The sequence below is a fragment of the Phascolarctos cinereus genome, unplaced genomic scaffold, assembly GCF_003287225.1.
Source record: "Phascolarctos cinereus isolate Bilbo 61053 unplaced genomic scaffold, phaCin_HiC Scaffold_2;HRSCAF=192, whole genome shotgun sequence".
In the NCBI taxonomy this organism is placed as follows: Eukaryota; Metazoa; Chordata; class Mammalia; order Diprotodontia; family Phascolarctidae; genus Phascolarctos; species Phascolarctos cinereus.
This window is the reverse complement of record NW_027555625.1, coordinates 94960193-94977333: the sequence shown is the minus strand read 5'-3', so window position 1 is coordinate 94977333 and position 17141 is coordinate 94960193. Positions and strand designations below refer to the sequence as shown.

Here is a 17141-nt window from a genome sequence, read left to right as displayed (position 1 = left end):
TAATTTTAGAGAGGTTACTAGACTTGGAATCTGGAAGACCTCGGTACAGACAAATCTTTTCTCAGATACTAATTACACGTGTGACCCTGCTCAAGTCATTTCATCTCTCTGAGCACTGATTTCCTCAACTATAAAATGAAGAATTTGGACTCACTGGCCTCTGAGATCTATTTCCAGTTCCAAAATCTGATTCTAGAACCTATTATGTTGAAGGAGGAGATAGGGCAGAGAACACCCTACGAGGGCTGGAGACACAAAGACAAAAGTTCATAGTCTCAGGAAAACAATTTTATATAAAATAGCTCTCATGCTGTCAGCAAATACTTCCTCTTCCACAGTGGGGACATAGATAATTCAAAAAGGATCATTACAAAAGACAATGCAGACCCAAATTTAGAAAGCAAAAACATTTTCTAGTAAGAAACATGGCTGTTTCTACTATATTTTGCTAAGCATACTGCTAACAGAAATTGAACTTATAAAATTCTTCTATTATCTAGACATTTCATAAAAGTATAGTAAGATTAACCTGCAAATCATAAATCATAATTAGCAAGCAAATCGAACCTAAGAATCTCTACATTTTTAAACTGTCACAACAATCTACACAAGCCTCAAATAAAAAATTATTTGTTAAAAGTGGAGAAAAATTAAAGGGACAAAATGCTAATTACACTCACTCATAATCAGAAGGATTGCCCACCTGTTATGTGCTCCAAGTGATATGGGCACTGGTTAAACTGGCTCTTTGTTCTCTGACAGATATCTTCCAATGGCACTTTTAAAAAGTAACATGCACACATTGAACAAAGTTCATTTCAGAAATGTGTAAGTCAATGAATCTAAGATACTATAAAATGCAAGGGTAAATTTTGTTGGCACTTGAGAATAGCCACTGGTTTTGTCATTAAAATTTATGGGTAATATGGTTTCAATGACCTTGAATCTTTGCCGTAATTATGTCTGTCATGCAGTCAAACTCTTCAACCATTTTTTACTCAATTACTTCACTATATTACTGTCAGAAAATAAGCAACTATTTAAAGTACAATGATGATAAGAAATAAATTTAATAAAGGTAGAAGACACTTTATCTTATTAATAGTGTTGATCTTTTCTGTAAAGTTTTCAACAGAAATAAAACAAACCTCAAAAGGAATTTGCTTCTAGAAATTCTAAATCACTTCATTGAATTTTACAACTTGACAGCATTCAATCTATTACTTCCTAAGCTCACCATAAAGGAAAAAAGACTATTCAGATGCAATTCCATTATAACATCATGTTTAATTTAATAGGAGATAGTTAAATCAATCCTACTTAAAATGCAATTAGCTCTAACCCAGTACAATTATCTAAATAAAAAAGTCTTATATTTTCCCAGATACTAATGATGTGATACTCAGCATGAAATATCTAGAATTTTTAAAATTAAAAATGACAGCTCTCTTTATGGACCAGCTAGATGCCATGTAGCTATACCGTCAATCTAGTAATAACATTTATATATGTAATAATTAGTATATACCATATATACTATTCAAGCAGAATAAATTTCAGTTAATTCAGGATTACATGGAGTAAAGTACAGAATACTTTGAACTCTCCCAAATCCTATTCCAGATGCCTATTCCAGACATCCACAATGCTGGAATAACTAGTATATTTGGTCCTACCTCATGATCAGGCTTCTCACTGCCTATTTTTTAAAAGTTAGAACATCCATATTCATTATGACTCATGTTTTGCAGTTAATCACGATGACTGCTAAAGTTTGTGCAGGGTTAAATAACCATTTGACCATTCTTTCAATTCACTGGAACCACTTTCAAAAATGGTAGAAAAAGAAATTCATGAAGACATTCCACTGTAACAGAAAGAGCATCAATAACACTGGAGTCAGAAAGCTGTGGTTCAAATATCACCTCCGATCCTTACTATTTGGTGAGACTTTGGGCAAGTCATTTTATAATCTCCATGGGCACCTCAATTTCCTCAGCTGTAAAATGGGAGTGTGTATAGACTAGATTGTCCCTCAGACCCCTTACAACTCTAGGTGTATTATTCTATAATTGCGTGTGTGTGTGTGTGTGTGTGTGTGTGTGTGTGTGAGAAAATAGATACATTATATATGTGTATGTACAACTAAAAGCCAGTTCCCAACAGATAGTTTTTCAAAGGAGGTGAATAGTTCTCAAAAGAATTGACTAACTTCCATATGAAAGAATAATGTTTCAATTCACAATAATAAGAGAAATGAATAACAGAACAAATCTAAGGTTTCACCTCACACCCAGCAAATAAATGGACAAAGATGACAAAAGATGAGAATGATCTGTGTTGGCGAACTTATGGGAAGATAGGCACATTAGTGCATTTTGGTGGAGCTAAATAACCACTTTGGAAAGTTATTTGGAATTATACAAACACCCTTTGAACCAGAGATTCTACTACTACATACATATTCCAAAGGTTACTGATACGAAAGTTTCCAAATACACCAAAATATTTAAAGCAGCAATTTTTTTGTGATGGCAGTGAATTAAAAACAAAGTAGATGTCATTCTATTGGGGAATTGATAAATAAATGATGATACATGAATATAATGGAATATTACTGTGCTATAAGAAATATGATGAATGTAGACAACCGTGGAAAGATGAACTGATGCAGAATAAAGTAAGCAGAACCAAGAAAACAAGATACATAATGACCACAACAATTTATAAGGAAAGGATAACCACAAAAACAACTGAATGTTGACATCACAGAATTTCAAAGAACAAATATAATACCAAAGAAGAGAAGACATCCCCACCCTGTCTCCCTCCCCTCTCCCCCCCACTCCTTTGCAGAGGTGGAAGGTATGAAACACTGCATATATTTTCAGACTTTTCTGTGTTTAGATTGGTTTTTTCCTTTTTTTTCCATTAAAAACATTTTGTTTTTATATGGGAAGGCTCTCTGAGGGATGATGGAGGATTCTTGGAGATATTTAGGTGATGTAGAAAAGATACCAATAAACTTACTTTTAAAAATAAATACGGCAGCTAGGTGGCACAGAGGATAGAGCACCACCCTGGAGTCAGGAGGACCTGAGTTCAAATCTGCCCTCTGACACATAACACTCACTAGTTGTGTGACCCTGGGCAAGTCACTTAACCCCACTGCCTAGCCAAACAAACGAACAAACAAAGTAAATAAATAAATAAAAGTTTAAAACACAAAAAAGGAAAAAAAGGAAGGTCTCCAGAATATTAGGTATACCTCCTATAATAAAGTTATAGGAGAATATGTTCAAGAGTTGCACAGGATAGGTAGTTCTAGATGGGTTGCAATTTGCATCACTGGAGTGAACTCCTGAACTGATAAGATCACAGAACCATTTGAAAAGTATTATTACTGGAAGAACAACACAGTATAGTAGAAAATCAGCCTGGAGTCAGACTTGGGTTTTAGGCCTTCTTCTGCCACTAATTCTGTGATGACTTTGACAAATTAAAACTTCTCTGAGGCAAGATGTACTTGTCCAGAATTTTGTATATATTTTTGGACAAGGTTCTGTATTAAATGTTTTTGCTTACTTGCTTTTTTTTTTCCTTTGGCAAGGATTCAAGCTGAAGGAAGAGTGGGAAATGACATATATAAAGACAAAAGGGATCAATAAAACATTCAAAGTAAAATTAAGCCTAAAAGTAAAACAAACAAACAACAAAAAAAAAACAAAACAAGAGGGGAAAGAAAATTATAGTCCTGAGCCTCAAGTTTCCTCATCTAAAAAATTCAGGATTGGATGAGAATCCCTCTAAGGTTCTTTCCAGCTCTCCAATAATCCAAATCCTAATCAGAAATAAAATTCAAATAATACTGACTTTCTTCTAGGATGATCTATATCCTCTTCCCAATTTCAAGTAACCTTTCCACAGTATTTTGTCTGGATTTTCTCCTTTGCTTGGGATTATATTTTGACTTGTATCACAGGTATTTGCATAAATACCTTATCCCTCTATTTCCCCACTAGACTGGGAAGCTTCTTAAGGATGTCTGAAGTCTGAGTTTTACTTCATTTTGCATCTTCAGCACCTATCCAGTATCCTGCACAGAGCTGGTACTTACAAGATTGAGAAGAGTATTCCTAAAGACCACTGAATGGTTGATTGTTGCATATTACATGACTCACTATAGAAAAACTCCATCAACATGAAAATTCAGATTATTATTTTCATTCTGATAACATATTAAATCCAAGTTCCCCTACTAACAGAATCTCATGGGAAAGTACACTTTAATAACATGGTATTTTCTGTGTTTTAAATTAGTTACTAGCCAACCTGTTTTGAGTCTACTTGCAAAAAAGCAAGGAAAGGCTATGAAATTCCTCATCAAAAAAGAAAAGAAACACTGGGACAGGAGTAAGAAAAAAGGAAGTACAGATTAAGATAACTTGTGATTGGCCTGTTCTCAGTCACAGCAGCAGATTTGCCTAGGAAAGTGTCTGTATTGAAAATTCATGGTAATTTCTTCATTAGGCTACATTGAAGTAGTCATATTAATGCTATGAATATTTATTTTAAAACTACTAATGAAATGTCATGTGCTATGCTAAACACATGTTGAAATAACATAAGACTGGGTGAAGACATGACCAAAGAGACAAACTTCCTTCACAGACTAAGGAGTACTAATATTAAACATGGAGACTATTTACAGTGTCACAGATGACATGATGGTTCAAAGCTCAATTGAGAGAGGATGCTGGCAGATGACATTGTGCTAATTATATCAATTCCTGGAAGGCTACAGGGACCTTCTCATTGAGATCCACTGTCACTCAAAAGAGACTGCTTTAACTGTCCACATAGGAAAAAATAATGTATTTCTGGGAAATAAATTGCATATAGACAAAAAGCTGAACCCAGAGGGCTATGGAAGAGATCAGACTAAAAGGTATTCAGGAACTTTTATAGCATTTTCAATGATCTTAAACTCTCATTAATGTTAAAGCTCACCTTGTTAACACTATCATTCTCCCAGCAGTAACTACATTGAACACAAGTGAAGAATTATAATTGCAGGTGAAGCAAAGATCAATGAAAAGACATATAGTAGGTATAAACAGACTTCAGCATATAAACTTGGGACATTTAACCAAGAAAAGAATTAGAGGAGTCATGATAAATATCTTCAAGTAATTACTTGATGAGCTTCATGGGAGAATAATTGAATTTGTTTTGCTTGACCTCAGAGGGCAGAAGTTTCAGAGAAATAAATTTAGGGCTGCCATGAGGAAAAATGCCTCAACAATTAAAGCTATCCCAAAGTAGAATGGGCTGCCTCAGGAGGTAATGGCAGGCCATCTTCATACAGAGATCAGACAACTACTTACTGGGGTTGTAGCTGAAAAGATTCTTTAGCACGGGACTAGTTGAGAGTCTCTGGAATTCTGTGACATTACCTACAGAAGATATCACCATATTCATGAAAGACTGGAAAACGAAGCACACTGATTAAATAGCAATAGTAAAGGCATAGTAAGATTTGAACAGTCTAGCTTGTTGATATCCATGAGGGTTGATGTTCATGAGGAGGGCCTGTAAGAAAAATCTTCTGAAAAAAAAATCTTCTGTAGAGAATTTACAGAAAGACATGGACAGGGAAGGCAGGAGGCGAGAGAGCTGGACAGAATATCCATAGCAATAAAATCCAATGAAGTATACAAATGTATAAATCTACAATTATAAATATATTATAAACCTGTGAATGGAAAAAAAACCCCTACAGATTAAAAAGTAACTACACATTATTGGCAGCAATACCCACATTGAGATCATAAATCCAAAGTAGCAAAGTTAGCTATTTCACTCTAAAATTTTTTTTGAATAAGATTTTCATCATTTTAAAATACCATCACATAAGACTCTAATGATATACCACATAAAATTCCATTTATAAAGAGTATAAATCAATATCGAATCTCTCAAAGGTACTGATAGTACAGCTCTATGAAAATGATGTCTTAGCTCATGATACCAATGAACCTGGTGCTAGCGATTCAGGTAACCTTCCTTATTTCTACAAAAAAGAATTCCAAATCAAGCTTTTCCCAATATTTTGTTCCTCTATGTGATTAATATCTCTAAAAGAAAAAAAAAGTCATCCAGCACCAAAAAATTTAAACTTTTAATATCACATAAAGTGTTTATAAAATTCTTGCTCCATAAAACTTCTAGATAGTCCATGTATATTTAAAGCTCAGTCCTGTTTTTAAAAAATAGAGAAACCTGAGGCAATACACTTAAAGCACAAACACTTAAGTGTATCTAAACAGAAAACAATCCCATGACCCCTCCACATGCTCCCTAAAGGCAATAATTGATTCTTAAGTGCTCTCTCATTAGAGGGAAATAATCAAGGCCACTGAACAGATTTCAATGCATTTGGGTATACATACCCTGTGACAGACATATTAAAGCTATAAAGTATGATTTTAAAAGAATTAGCCAGGCCTGAATATAATTTTCAAAGAATTCAGTAAATTTGTAAAAAGATTAATACTTCCCAAAATTTAAGTGGGTATAAAAAATGTGACAAGAACATCCTCCAAAATTTCAATTTTGGAAAGTTTAAAGAACTCTAAAAAAAATTTAAATTGTTTTAGAATTAAATTGAGATTCCTTTTTTTAAAAATGTAATAAATGAAGGAAAATTTTAAAAGTCTTTGGGAGGGGGTCTCTGGAGCTTCATAGAGGAATGCAAAAGCTAAGGTTTTTTCAGTGGCAATCCCTGATTATCAATTATATGCACCAGCAACCAAACAACTCATTGATATTTTTATCTCATTGCCTGTATACTCAGTGTACCTCAGTTTCTCACAAGTAAAATGATAAAAGAAATAACTGCCATCTAGCTATTTTAAAAGGATATTGGGAGAAGATCCTTTGAATAATGAAAATATTTTTATAGTACCTCTTACTATAAGAGGTACACTATCAAATTGACAAGGATGCATAACTTTGTCCTTAAACCAAGTGTGTTAAACCTTAAACTCAAAGTCTCAACTAGCCATTTTGTTTTGCAGCTCTCTCAATCTTATCAGAAAGTATCAAACCACAAGAAAACAACTTAATGAGGGATTTGTTCAAAAAGCCTACTTTGAAAATATATCCTGCACAGTACAAATTCATCTTATTCTTCTCAATGTATAGCAATGTAGATAAGAACAGTTTTCAGAACAATGACCCTGAGGAAAAGCCAGATCACATTATATTATTTCCAATTGGCTATATTTAAACAGAAATTATATTCGTGACCTTCAGTTTACTCAATTTCAGAAGAAATAAGAAATGAGATGAAAAATGATAAGCACAAACAAATTTTTGAAAGAGTTTTAATAATGATTAAAATTTAAAGAGATTTTCTGGATAACCAAATCAATCAGTTAATTAAAATCTTCATTCACTAAGCATTGTTATTTACCGCACAATAAATTTTCTATGGACTTTCTATAGTATTGCTCTATTAATAACCACTGTTGTCATAATTAAAAATGCTACCACTATTCTATTATTAAACAAAAATACCTGGAAAAGTATATTATCACTCTTCCAACTAACTTTGATCTATGAATTTTCTAGTTCCTCAATCTAATTTTTTTTTCTACTATGGAAGCAAGCATGCCCCATCATAAAGTCAGGTGAAGAGAAAAAGATTTCAGAATTGCATAAAAGTGATTTTTAAAATTTAAATATTGTGAAAATACCATCAAGACAAAAAAGAATAGTTAAGTCCTACCTTTTTTCCAATGACCAGCTTAGTTCCCTTAACTCCTACATGCAAACTTCCTAAGGAACAGTAATAATTATCCACCCCGTGAATTTAAGGAACACAGGAACAGAATACTCACTTTGGGAGAATCCAAAGTACCTTCCCTCTAAGGTTACCTTTTATCTACTTTGCATGTATCTTATACATACTTTTTGTGTACATGTCATTCCCTCCCTTTCCCACTAGAATGTTACACTCCTTAAAGGTAGAAGGACTGTTTTTGCTTCTCCTTAGTTCCTGAAACATAGGTGTTGAATAAATGTCTGTTGGTTGATTGAAAACCAAGTAATTTTACAACGAAATGAGATGTGTGTCTTAAAAATTATATATTCCCTGTATATGTAGAACCTATATCAGACTGCATGCCATCTTGGGGAAGAAGGAGGAGAAAACATAAAACTCAAAAGCTTATGCGGGCAGCTAAGTGGCACAGTGAATAGAGCACTGGCCCTGAAGTCAGGGGGACCTGAGTTCAAATCCAGCCTCAGACCAAACACTTGACACTTACCAGCTGTGTGACCCTGGGCAAGTCACTTAACCCCAACTGCCCCCCCCAAAAGCTTATGGAAGTGAATGTTGAAAACTAAAAATAAATAAATTAATTTTTAAAAATTATATATTCCTTTACTTTTCACAAGTAAAATGCCCAACGACAAAGTTACAGCTTAGGTATCTTGGCAAGATATGCTGAAACAGAATTCATCAAGACCTAGCAACTGATTAGATACTGGGAAGGTGGGACAACAGGGAAGGAAGAAATGTAAGAACAGATGACATTAAGGATGTGAGCCTGGGTTACTATAAGGACGGTGGTGCCCTACATAGAAACAGGAACATCTGTAAGAGGGCTAGGTTTAAGGGGAAAGATGAGTTCTATTTTGGACATAGTGAGTTTAAGGTGCCTATGGGACATTCACAGAGATGTCATACAAGCAGTGATATAGGCTAAAAGCCTAGGAAAGGGATGATAAGGGTTAGATATGTACATATGGAAATTCATTTGAATAGAAGTAATAATTAAAACCAAGGGATCATTAAGGGAGAGTATAGACTAAAAAAGTCCAGGACAAAGTCATGGGGAAGTTATAATGATCCAGCAAAAGACTAAGTAGGAAAACCAAGAGAGTAGCATCACAGAAACCAGAGAACACAATGTCCAAAGCTGAAGAAAAGTCAAGAGAGATGAGGACCAGGAAGTCATTGGATTTAGCAAGTAAGATCACTTTGGTTACCATATGGAGATAGCAATTTGAATGAAGGGATAGATATGATGCTCATCAAATTTGCAGATGACACAAACATTAGGAGTTAGCACACTGGACAGCAGTTAGTACAAAGAAGATGATAGGCTAGAATATTAGGCTGAAATACAAGAAACAAAGACAATTCCAAATGACTTAAGATAAAAAATTCTATCCACCTCCAGAGAAAGAACTGATGGAGACCGAATGCAGACTGAAGCATACTTTTTTTTAAAAAACTTCATTTTTCTTGGGGTTTTTGGGTCTGTTTTCTTTTGCAACATGGCTAATATAGAAATATGTTTTAAATGACTGCACATATATAATCTATATCAAACTGTTTGCCTTCTCAAGGAGGGAGGTAAGGAGGGAAGGAGGGACAGAATTTGGAACTCAAAATTTTAAAAAATGAATGTTAATTTAATTGTTTTTACAGGTAATTGAAAAAATACACAAAAACTTTCAGAAAAAAAATTAGGCTGAATCAAGATGAAATTTAACCCAAAAAATCAGCTACACAAGTACAAGAAGTGGGAGGCTTGCCTAGAAAACAATATGTGTAAAAAGATCTAAGTATGTTAGCAGATTGAAAGCTCAATGAGTCAACAACAATGTGCCTTGACAGCCAAAAAGGCTGTACTGAAAAGCAGGGTATGCAAGAAATTCTAGTTCTACCATTTTCTGCCTTGGTCAAACCATAGCTGAGTCCCACTTTTTAGGAAAGACATTGACAACCTGAAAAGTTTCTAGAGAAAAGGAACTAGTATGATAAGGTGTCCTATAAAACGAAATAACTAGGGATGCGTAGCCAGGAGAAGACTTAGATGGGTCTTACCAAGAATGATTTTTACTTGTTCTATTCAGTCCTAGAAGACAGATCCAAGAGCAAATGGCTGGAAGCTGCAAAGAGGTAGATTTGGGATTTATCTAAGGAAAAACTTTTCAAGGATTAGATCTGTCCCAAAGTAAAAGAGCTTGTTGGGTAGGGGTAGCTAGATGGCCCAGTGGATAGATCACTGGCCCTGGAGTCAGGAGGACCTGATCCAACCTCAAGACACTTGACACTCACTAGCTGTGTGACCCTGGGCAAGTCACTTAACCCCACAGCGTAGCCAAAAAAAAAAAAAGGGCTTGTTGGGGAAAGGAATGGCTGCCTTTCACAGAGTTCTTCAAGCAGAAGCTGTATGACCACTCGTTGGCAATGTTATTTGTAAAGGGAGAATTATTGTTCTGGTATGGGTTAGATTAGACAATTTGTGTGATTCCTTCCAACTTAAATTTTTTATTCTCTCCATTCTCACTATAAGCTGGCTGCCCTGCACACTTCTAAGACCTACATTCTGCTGCCCAACTAATCTTTCTTAAAAACTGTTTTCACCATGTCACTCTAGTTTAAAAACCTTCAAATGGCTGTTTTCTATAGATTCAAATCTAAACTCTGCCAGGTTTTCAAGGCACTCTAAAATCTGAACCCTATTGTATCCAGTCTTATCATCCACTACAACCTACAAGGCTTCTTCTGCTCCCTCCACACTTGCTCATTAGCCTCATCTGGAACAAGGAACTGTTCTTATTTATATAATACCTTCACTTTAAAGAGCAACTTGTTATGTCATTTAATCTTCACAAACAACTCCATGAAGTGAGCAGTCTAATTATTATCCCACATTTCACAGATGAGAAAACTGAAGCTCAAAACAGTTCAGTCCTTTGCCCACGGTTACATGGCTTAGTAAATGACAAAGGGCTAAGATTAGAACCCAAAGCTTCTGATTCCAAATTCAGTGCTCTCTTACACTCTGTCATTACAAATCTTTCAACCAAAAAATTATTTATGGAAGGCCTTTTGTATACCTCTGGGAAACAGAAAGTACAAGACCAGGAAGCTTACAATTTCATTGGGTAGACATACTGTAAAAGATAACATTTATATCTTCATATTACTTGTTCTGAACAAGTGTATACATCAACATGGATAGTAGATTTTTAAGGACTACTACTAGCCAAATGGCTAATCAGTATGGTGAAGAGTCACAATGAAATAAACCAATCTTCCCCCCATTTTTGTAGAAAAATGGGAAATAGTAAAAATGGGTGCATCACTATTGATATTCGGGGGTTATTAGATCAGTTAAATAGAGCAGTCTGTCTTACAAAGCACTTTCCTAACTATCATATGAGGTGAGTAGTAAAATTATCTATTTTACAGAAGAGGAAACTGAGGCTTAGAGTTCAAATGATTTGCCCAAAATAACACAAATAATACATAATGAAACTAGGACAACTCCTGGTCCAATGCTCTATGAAACCAGCTGCCTCCCAGGATGAGAATAGATTTAAATGGGAATGTAAATTATCAGTTAAGTGCTAAATCAGTGGTACACAAAATTTCAGTTTGTGTAATCAAGGAAAACTTGGACCTTGAAACAGATGAGCTGGGCCTTAGGATTTTCATAGATGAAGAAATGGGAGAGTATTACAATTAGGCAGAACTGATGTACTTTCTGCTTTCCAGGTGGTTTACAAGTTATATTTTAGGAAAGGTGAGAATCCCAATTCGGTCTCTCGTGCAGAAAATAGTGAGAAAGAATAGGCTTGAAAGTTTCATGTAGGAGAATAGGGAAGAATAAGGCTAAAAATGAACACTGTTGAAAAGCCTTAAACATTAGTCAGAGTAGTTTGAACTTTATTCTATAGGTAATGGAAAGATACCAACATTTTTGAGCAGAGAGGAAACAATGCTTTATTTAAGAAGATGAATCTCATGGTGGTGGTATAAAGGATGAACCAGAAAAGGAAAAAGTTCAGGAGACTGAGCAATTGCTAGGCTCAAGTCCTATTTTCTCCATGAAGCTTTACCCTCACTACTCAAGTCCTCAAAGGTTACCTACAATACCTAATTTGCAACACACAGTTTAAAATTTAAATTATAGGATCACATATTGCCTTGTATTGGTTACTGTTCTTTCACTCACTTTCAACAGATTTAACAAATAAACATTTATTAAACAACTACGATGTTCAAGGCACTGTGGTAGATCACTGAAATTACAAAAACAAAATATTCCTTACCTTCAAGAAGCTTCTATCCTACTAGAGGGATACAAAACATCCACAGATAAATACTAAGTAATTGCAGGAGGGATAAAGCCATTATCAGCTCACTGACTAACTTGAAAAGAACCCTGGCTCTAAGGCCAGAGGATTTTGATTAAAATCTCTTATGAAATTTATTACCTGTGTGCCCTTAAGCAGGTCACTTAACTTCTCATCTGTAAAGTAAGAATAGATGGTTCTTAAGATTCTTTCAGGTCTAGATCTATGATCCCATGAACTCAGGAAATGAGGGAAGGCATCAGAGCCCGTAAAGAAGCTAGTGGTTCAAAGTGGAAGAGGGGAGGATGCAATACAGATTATGACACATAGAATACAGAGAACCACTAGTAAGCTAATTCAGCTGCAACACAGAATACATGAATGGGAGTAATGTAAAATTAGTCCGGATGGAGAGGTAGGAAGGAGCCATAGTATGGAGGGCTTAAATGCCAGACTAATGCAAGATTATAATAATCAAGCTTGGCCCCAGAGACCAGACAAGAAAATTATCTCCCTTCTTTGGAGAACTGTGGATATAGAACTCTGTATATACCATCAAACTAAGCTAACATAGGTTAGTTTTGCTAAATTGCTTTTTTCCCTCTTTCCTTTTTACTCATTCATTTGTTCATTTATTTACTTATTTATCCCTCCCAGTCATTGGGCAGGGAAACGCCAGACACAAAAAGCAAAATATGTCAGCACCAAATATTTTTTTAGTGCTAGGATAAGAAGCTTGAAACCTCTCTTAAGAATATTAAGTTAACAGCTCTTATTAATATGTCAGAAATGTTAGTCTTGCCTCTCCAATTTGAGGGCAAAAAACATCTTTTAAAATTTATTGTTTTCCTTTTAGTACCTAATCACTTGCTGATGAATTTTTATATGACCACAAGAAAGCAGATATTTAATTTATTAAGAGCTAGACAGAAATAAAGATGACAAAGTAACAGATAAGAAACATAAGTAACAGAGCAACCAGATTATAACCTGGAGGTGGGGGGAGGGATGGGAGTAGATTTTACTTATACTTGTCTCCCTTTGTATCAATGTACTTAAATGTAGAATGAATCAATCCATCAAACCAAAATTAAATCTTTTTTGAGCTAAACATTTCTAGTTTTTTTTGACATTAAAAACTCTAAACTGAGTAACCAAAGAAAATATTCCAAAGTACAAGTTTTTTTAAAGACTGCACATGAAACCATAAATTCTACTATTTACAATTGGTTTTTAAAACATATATGTTAACCAAGAAAATTCTATTTCATTCCATGACTCTTTCTGTACTTTTTGGTATATTTCTCAAGTTTTGCTGTGGCTGAATTCTTCCTTTTTGGACAAATTAATTGAGGATATTATTAACTGATGTCCCTATGATATTCTGATCATAATTTATGAGGCACATTATATTGCCAGTATAGTACTTATTTAATTGAGGGAAGATAACAAGATGATCAATCAGGTTCTAGAGTAATTATTTCACATTCCTTTTCCTGCATAGTATCTTGGTGTTAGCCTCCTGTCGTTGTTCAGTAATTTCAGTTGTGTTTGACTCTTTCCGATCCCTTTTGGAGTTTTCTTTGCAAAGATACTCATTTTACAGATGAGGAAACTGAGGCAAACAAGGTTAAGTGACTTGCCCAGGTTCACACAGCTAGTGTCTGAGGCCTCATTGGAACAACTTAAGTCTTCTTGCTCTATCCACTTAGCGTCCCCATTAGTCTCTTACATATGTTTTTAATCAACTGACTGTCATTCATCCAATTATTGCATTCCACTGTTACCTAGCCATTATTCCAATGACAGATAATAGAAAACCAAAGTTTCCCATTTGGACATTGTACCCATCTAAATGCTTTTCATAGGTTACTTTTTAAAGTAAAAACCAGATCACCTAAAAACAAAGCAAAAGATAACTTAGAAAAATTTAATAGGATGAAACTTTATGTAGTTAGGTAGTCTGTTTTCCAAGTAATATTTTTAGTATATGCACTACAAAGTTATGAAATTCAGCACACAAATATCAAATCTAGATTATGCTTTCACATGTTCAATTTATCTGCACATACATTGCTGCAGCTGTCATGCATTCTATACAAGCCTAAAATTCCATTCACTGAAAATGTATTTTATCTTCACAGTACTTCAAAAGAACTAAACATCTCACTTCTAAAATCAAAGAATATTTCTATAACATAAACTCAATCAACAAACAGTTGCTGAACTCCAATATTAAGGCACTCTACTAGCTGCAGAAAACTTATCTAGATCCTTTCTGGTAACAGGTTCTATTTAAAAATAGAAGAGCCAAACTAGAGAGGTAAAGTAAAACTCTTTTGACAGAAAATAATAGCAAATTAAAAAAATTTATCAAAGCAAGATCTAATGACTGATCTACACAATTAAGAAAGAAATCAATATATATCTATCTATATCTATATATATCTATACATAACATACAGATATATATCTAGAGTTATTTTCCTGAGCTGGGGAACTCCACAATTCTATCAACTTGATCTCTCCTTTTTAAATTACTTAAAGTAGCCATCACTAGACCTTAAGGATGAGTCAACAAAAAGGTTGAGAAGGCAAGAAGTTACCCGAGGACTACATGCAAAAAGAAGCTGCAATGACATCTTATTTCTGACAATTCAGTGCCAGAAGGTAGCTGCACCTTTGCCATAAAGACACAAGCTCTAGTAAAGCCTTTGACCCCAAAAAGCTGCCCGCCCTCTTTAAGCCGGAGGTGGCCACACGTCTCTCACAATCCGAACTACAATGGGGGAAAAAGCAAAAAAGCTAACCTAAAGATAAAGTTATCACTTCATTAGGCGGGGGAGGGGGGGTCTGCTTTACCTCTTCCCAACTGGCATTTGCTCACAGATATGGGGTGAGGAAAGAGAAAGGCTGAATCACCTTTTGCACAGTAAAAAGTTGCTTTTTGCAAAGAGGGCAAGGAAGGAGGGACATTCGCCTGCATACGCTCCTCCTCGTGGGGGGTTGCCGCTACAACCAGGAAGGGCCAGAGCTGAGGCTCCTCTGCCCAAGGGGTCCTCCTCCTCCTCCTCCTCCTTCCCCAAATCCCAGGGGCTGCGGTGGACACATGCAGTTTGAAGAAGTTGGGAAGAGCAGGGGGGACGGGAAGGGCCGGAGGAGACACTCGGGTCACTTTCTTCCTCCCCCTCCCCCCGCCCTGTTCCTCCTACTCCGGGCAGGGCTGGACGCGTAAGGCGGAAGAGCTTAGCATGTGCCTTATGACCCCTATAAAGAGAAACCTTCCTTCCTCCCTCCTCCTCCTCCTCCTCCTCCTCCTCCTCCCACATCAAGAAGCCTCCCGATTTTCCAGGGAAAAGGGTCTGAAGGGCAAAGGCAACCACGGCGCCGCACACGCACACGCAAACAAGCGCGCGGCCAAAGTGACCGTGTTGCACAACACAAACACCCACTCTGCACGACCAAGCCAGGCCAGTGCCACTAACCGCTCTGGCAGCTGCTGACACCGGAGGTGGGGGGTAGGGGGCCGTCCAACAGCACCCGGCACCTCGGCACCCCCTCCCCCACAAACTGCAGTTTCCCACTTCTCCAATTATTTTTAGCCCCGAGTACTAAGCGATCGTCCTACGCGGTTACTTCCTTCCTGCCCCGGCTAGCCTCGTCCCCTTTCCCCAGCCCCTGGCGGCACAGCACGCCTCACAGCTGGGGGCACCCGGCGGGGATTCCCCGCCTGCACTGACACCTCACCCGCCGCGGGGGTCAAACCTCTCCTCAAAAAAACTTCTCCCACACAAGACACCCCCCACCCTTCCCCAGCCCCCTAGAAGCATCCACCACCGCCCCCCGACAGGACAGGCTCCGCTCCCAGACGCCACCCTCACACAGACCTCCATTCCCGCTCGCGTCCGTCCCGAGCCAAGTCCGGGTAGGCACACGCTTCCTCAGCGGCAGCAGCCGCCCGCCCCCCTCCCTCCGACCCGGGCCGAACTTGCGAGGAGGGGGCAGGGGAGAGAAGGCGCGAACCACGAGCTAGCGCGAGCAGCAGCCGCGCGGGAGGGGGAGACGGAGAGGAGGGAGGGCGCCGCGACGGCGGCGGCGGCGCACCGGACTCACCGTCAGGCGTGTGCCTCTGGAGGGTGGGTGGGTGGATGTTGGGGGAGGGAGGGAGGAGGAAGAGGGAGGGGGACGCACAATATGGCAGAGACCCGCAGCTGCTCCCTTCAGCCGCCGCCGGGAAAGAGACAGCGGCGCTCGAGCAGCTGCTGCGGCAGCGGCGGCGGCGGCGGCGGCGTTGCCACATCCCCCTCCCTCCTCTTCCTCCTCTTCTTCCCTCCCTCCCTGCTACCATGGCAACGAGGCGCCCAAGTCCCTAGCCCCGCCCTCTGCCCCTTCGGCTCTAGGGAGAGGCGCTCCGCCCACCTTCCTCCAGGGCTCCTCCCATTTCCTACCGAGCGGACTCACCCCGTAGTCCCCGCTGGCCCTCCCCAAAAGGGCGAGGCCGCTAAGTAGGTGGAGGGGAGAGGAAAACTAGGGCGGGGCACTATGCTCCGTACAATACTGTGGACTGAAAGAGCTGGGGGCGATGTGGGTTGTTGGGGGCGGGGAGTTGTGGACGTTGAGGGGTTGGCCGGGCGGAGAAGGGGGCATGGAATAAAGCGGGAAAATGGAAAGGCCGTGCAGGGGCCTGGGCTGGGCCAATGGGAGGGGGCGGAGGCGGGGCAACGTCCCTGAGTGGCCTAGCTGGGAGCTGTGGGGCGGGAAAAGAGGAAATGTCTTAGCTGGACTCTCAATACGAAGATTGAGGGGCGGGACTTAGTCAGCTAATTCCTAGAGGCGCGGTGGGCACCGCCCCTTTGGTCGGAGGTTGCTCCTCTCGAACCCGCCTAACCCCTCTCTTAAACCCGTCATCAGTGAACTATCTCCAGGAATTTGCGGCTAATGCTTCTGTCTGAAACTATCTCCCCTTTCGCCTGTCTATA

The 17141-nt window shown here is 38.3% G+C and overlaps 1 protein-coding gene across 3 annotated transcripts in view; it reads right to left on the bottom strand.

The window, feature by feature from the left end:
- The window catches only part of FOXN2 (forkhead box N2), a 73150-nt gene extending 56689 nt beyond the window's left edge, over nt 1-16461 (bottom strand). The window contains exon 1 of one of the 3 annotated variants that reach the window (XM_021001274.2): nt 16276-16461. The gene's annotated coding sequence lies outside the window, so the exon portion shown is untranslated. Of the gene's footprint in view, nt 1-15024; nt 15062-16049; nt 16140-16275 lie in introns of those variants that run through there. The other 2 variants (XM_021001275.2, XM_021001277.2) reach the window with 2 other exon arrangements.
- Between the last annotated feature and the right edge of the window lie 680 nt (nt 16462-17141).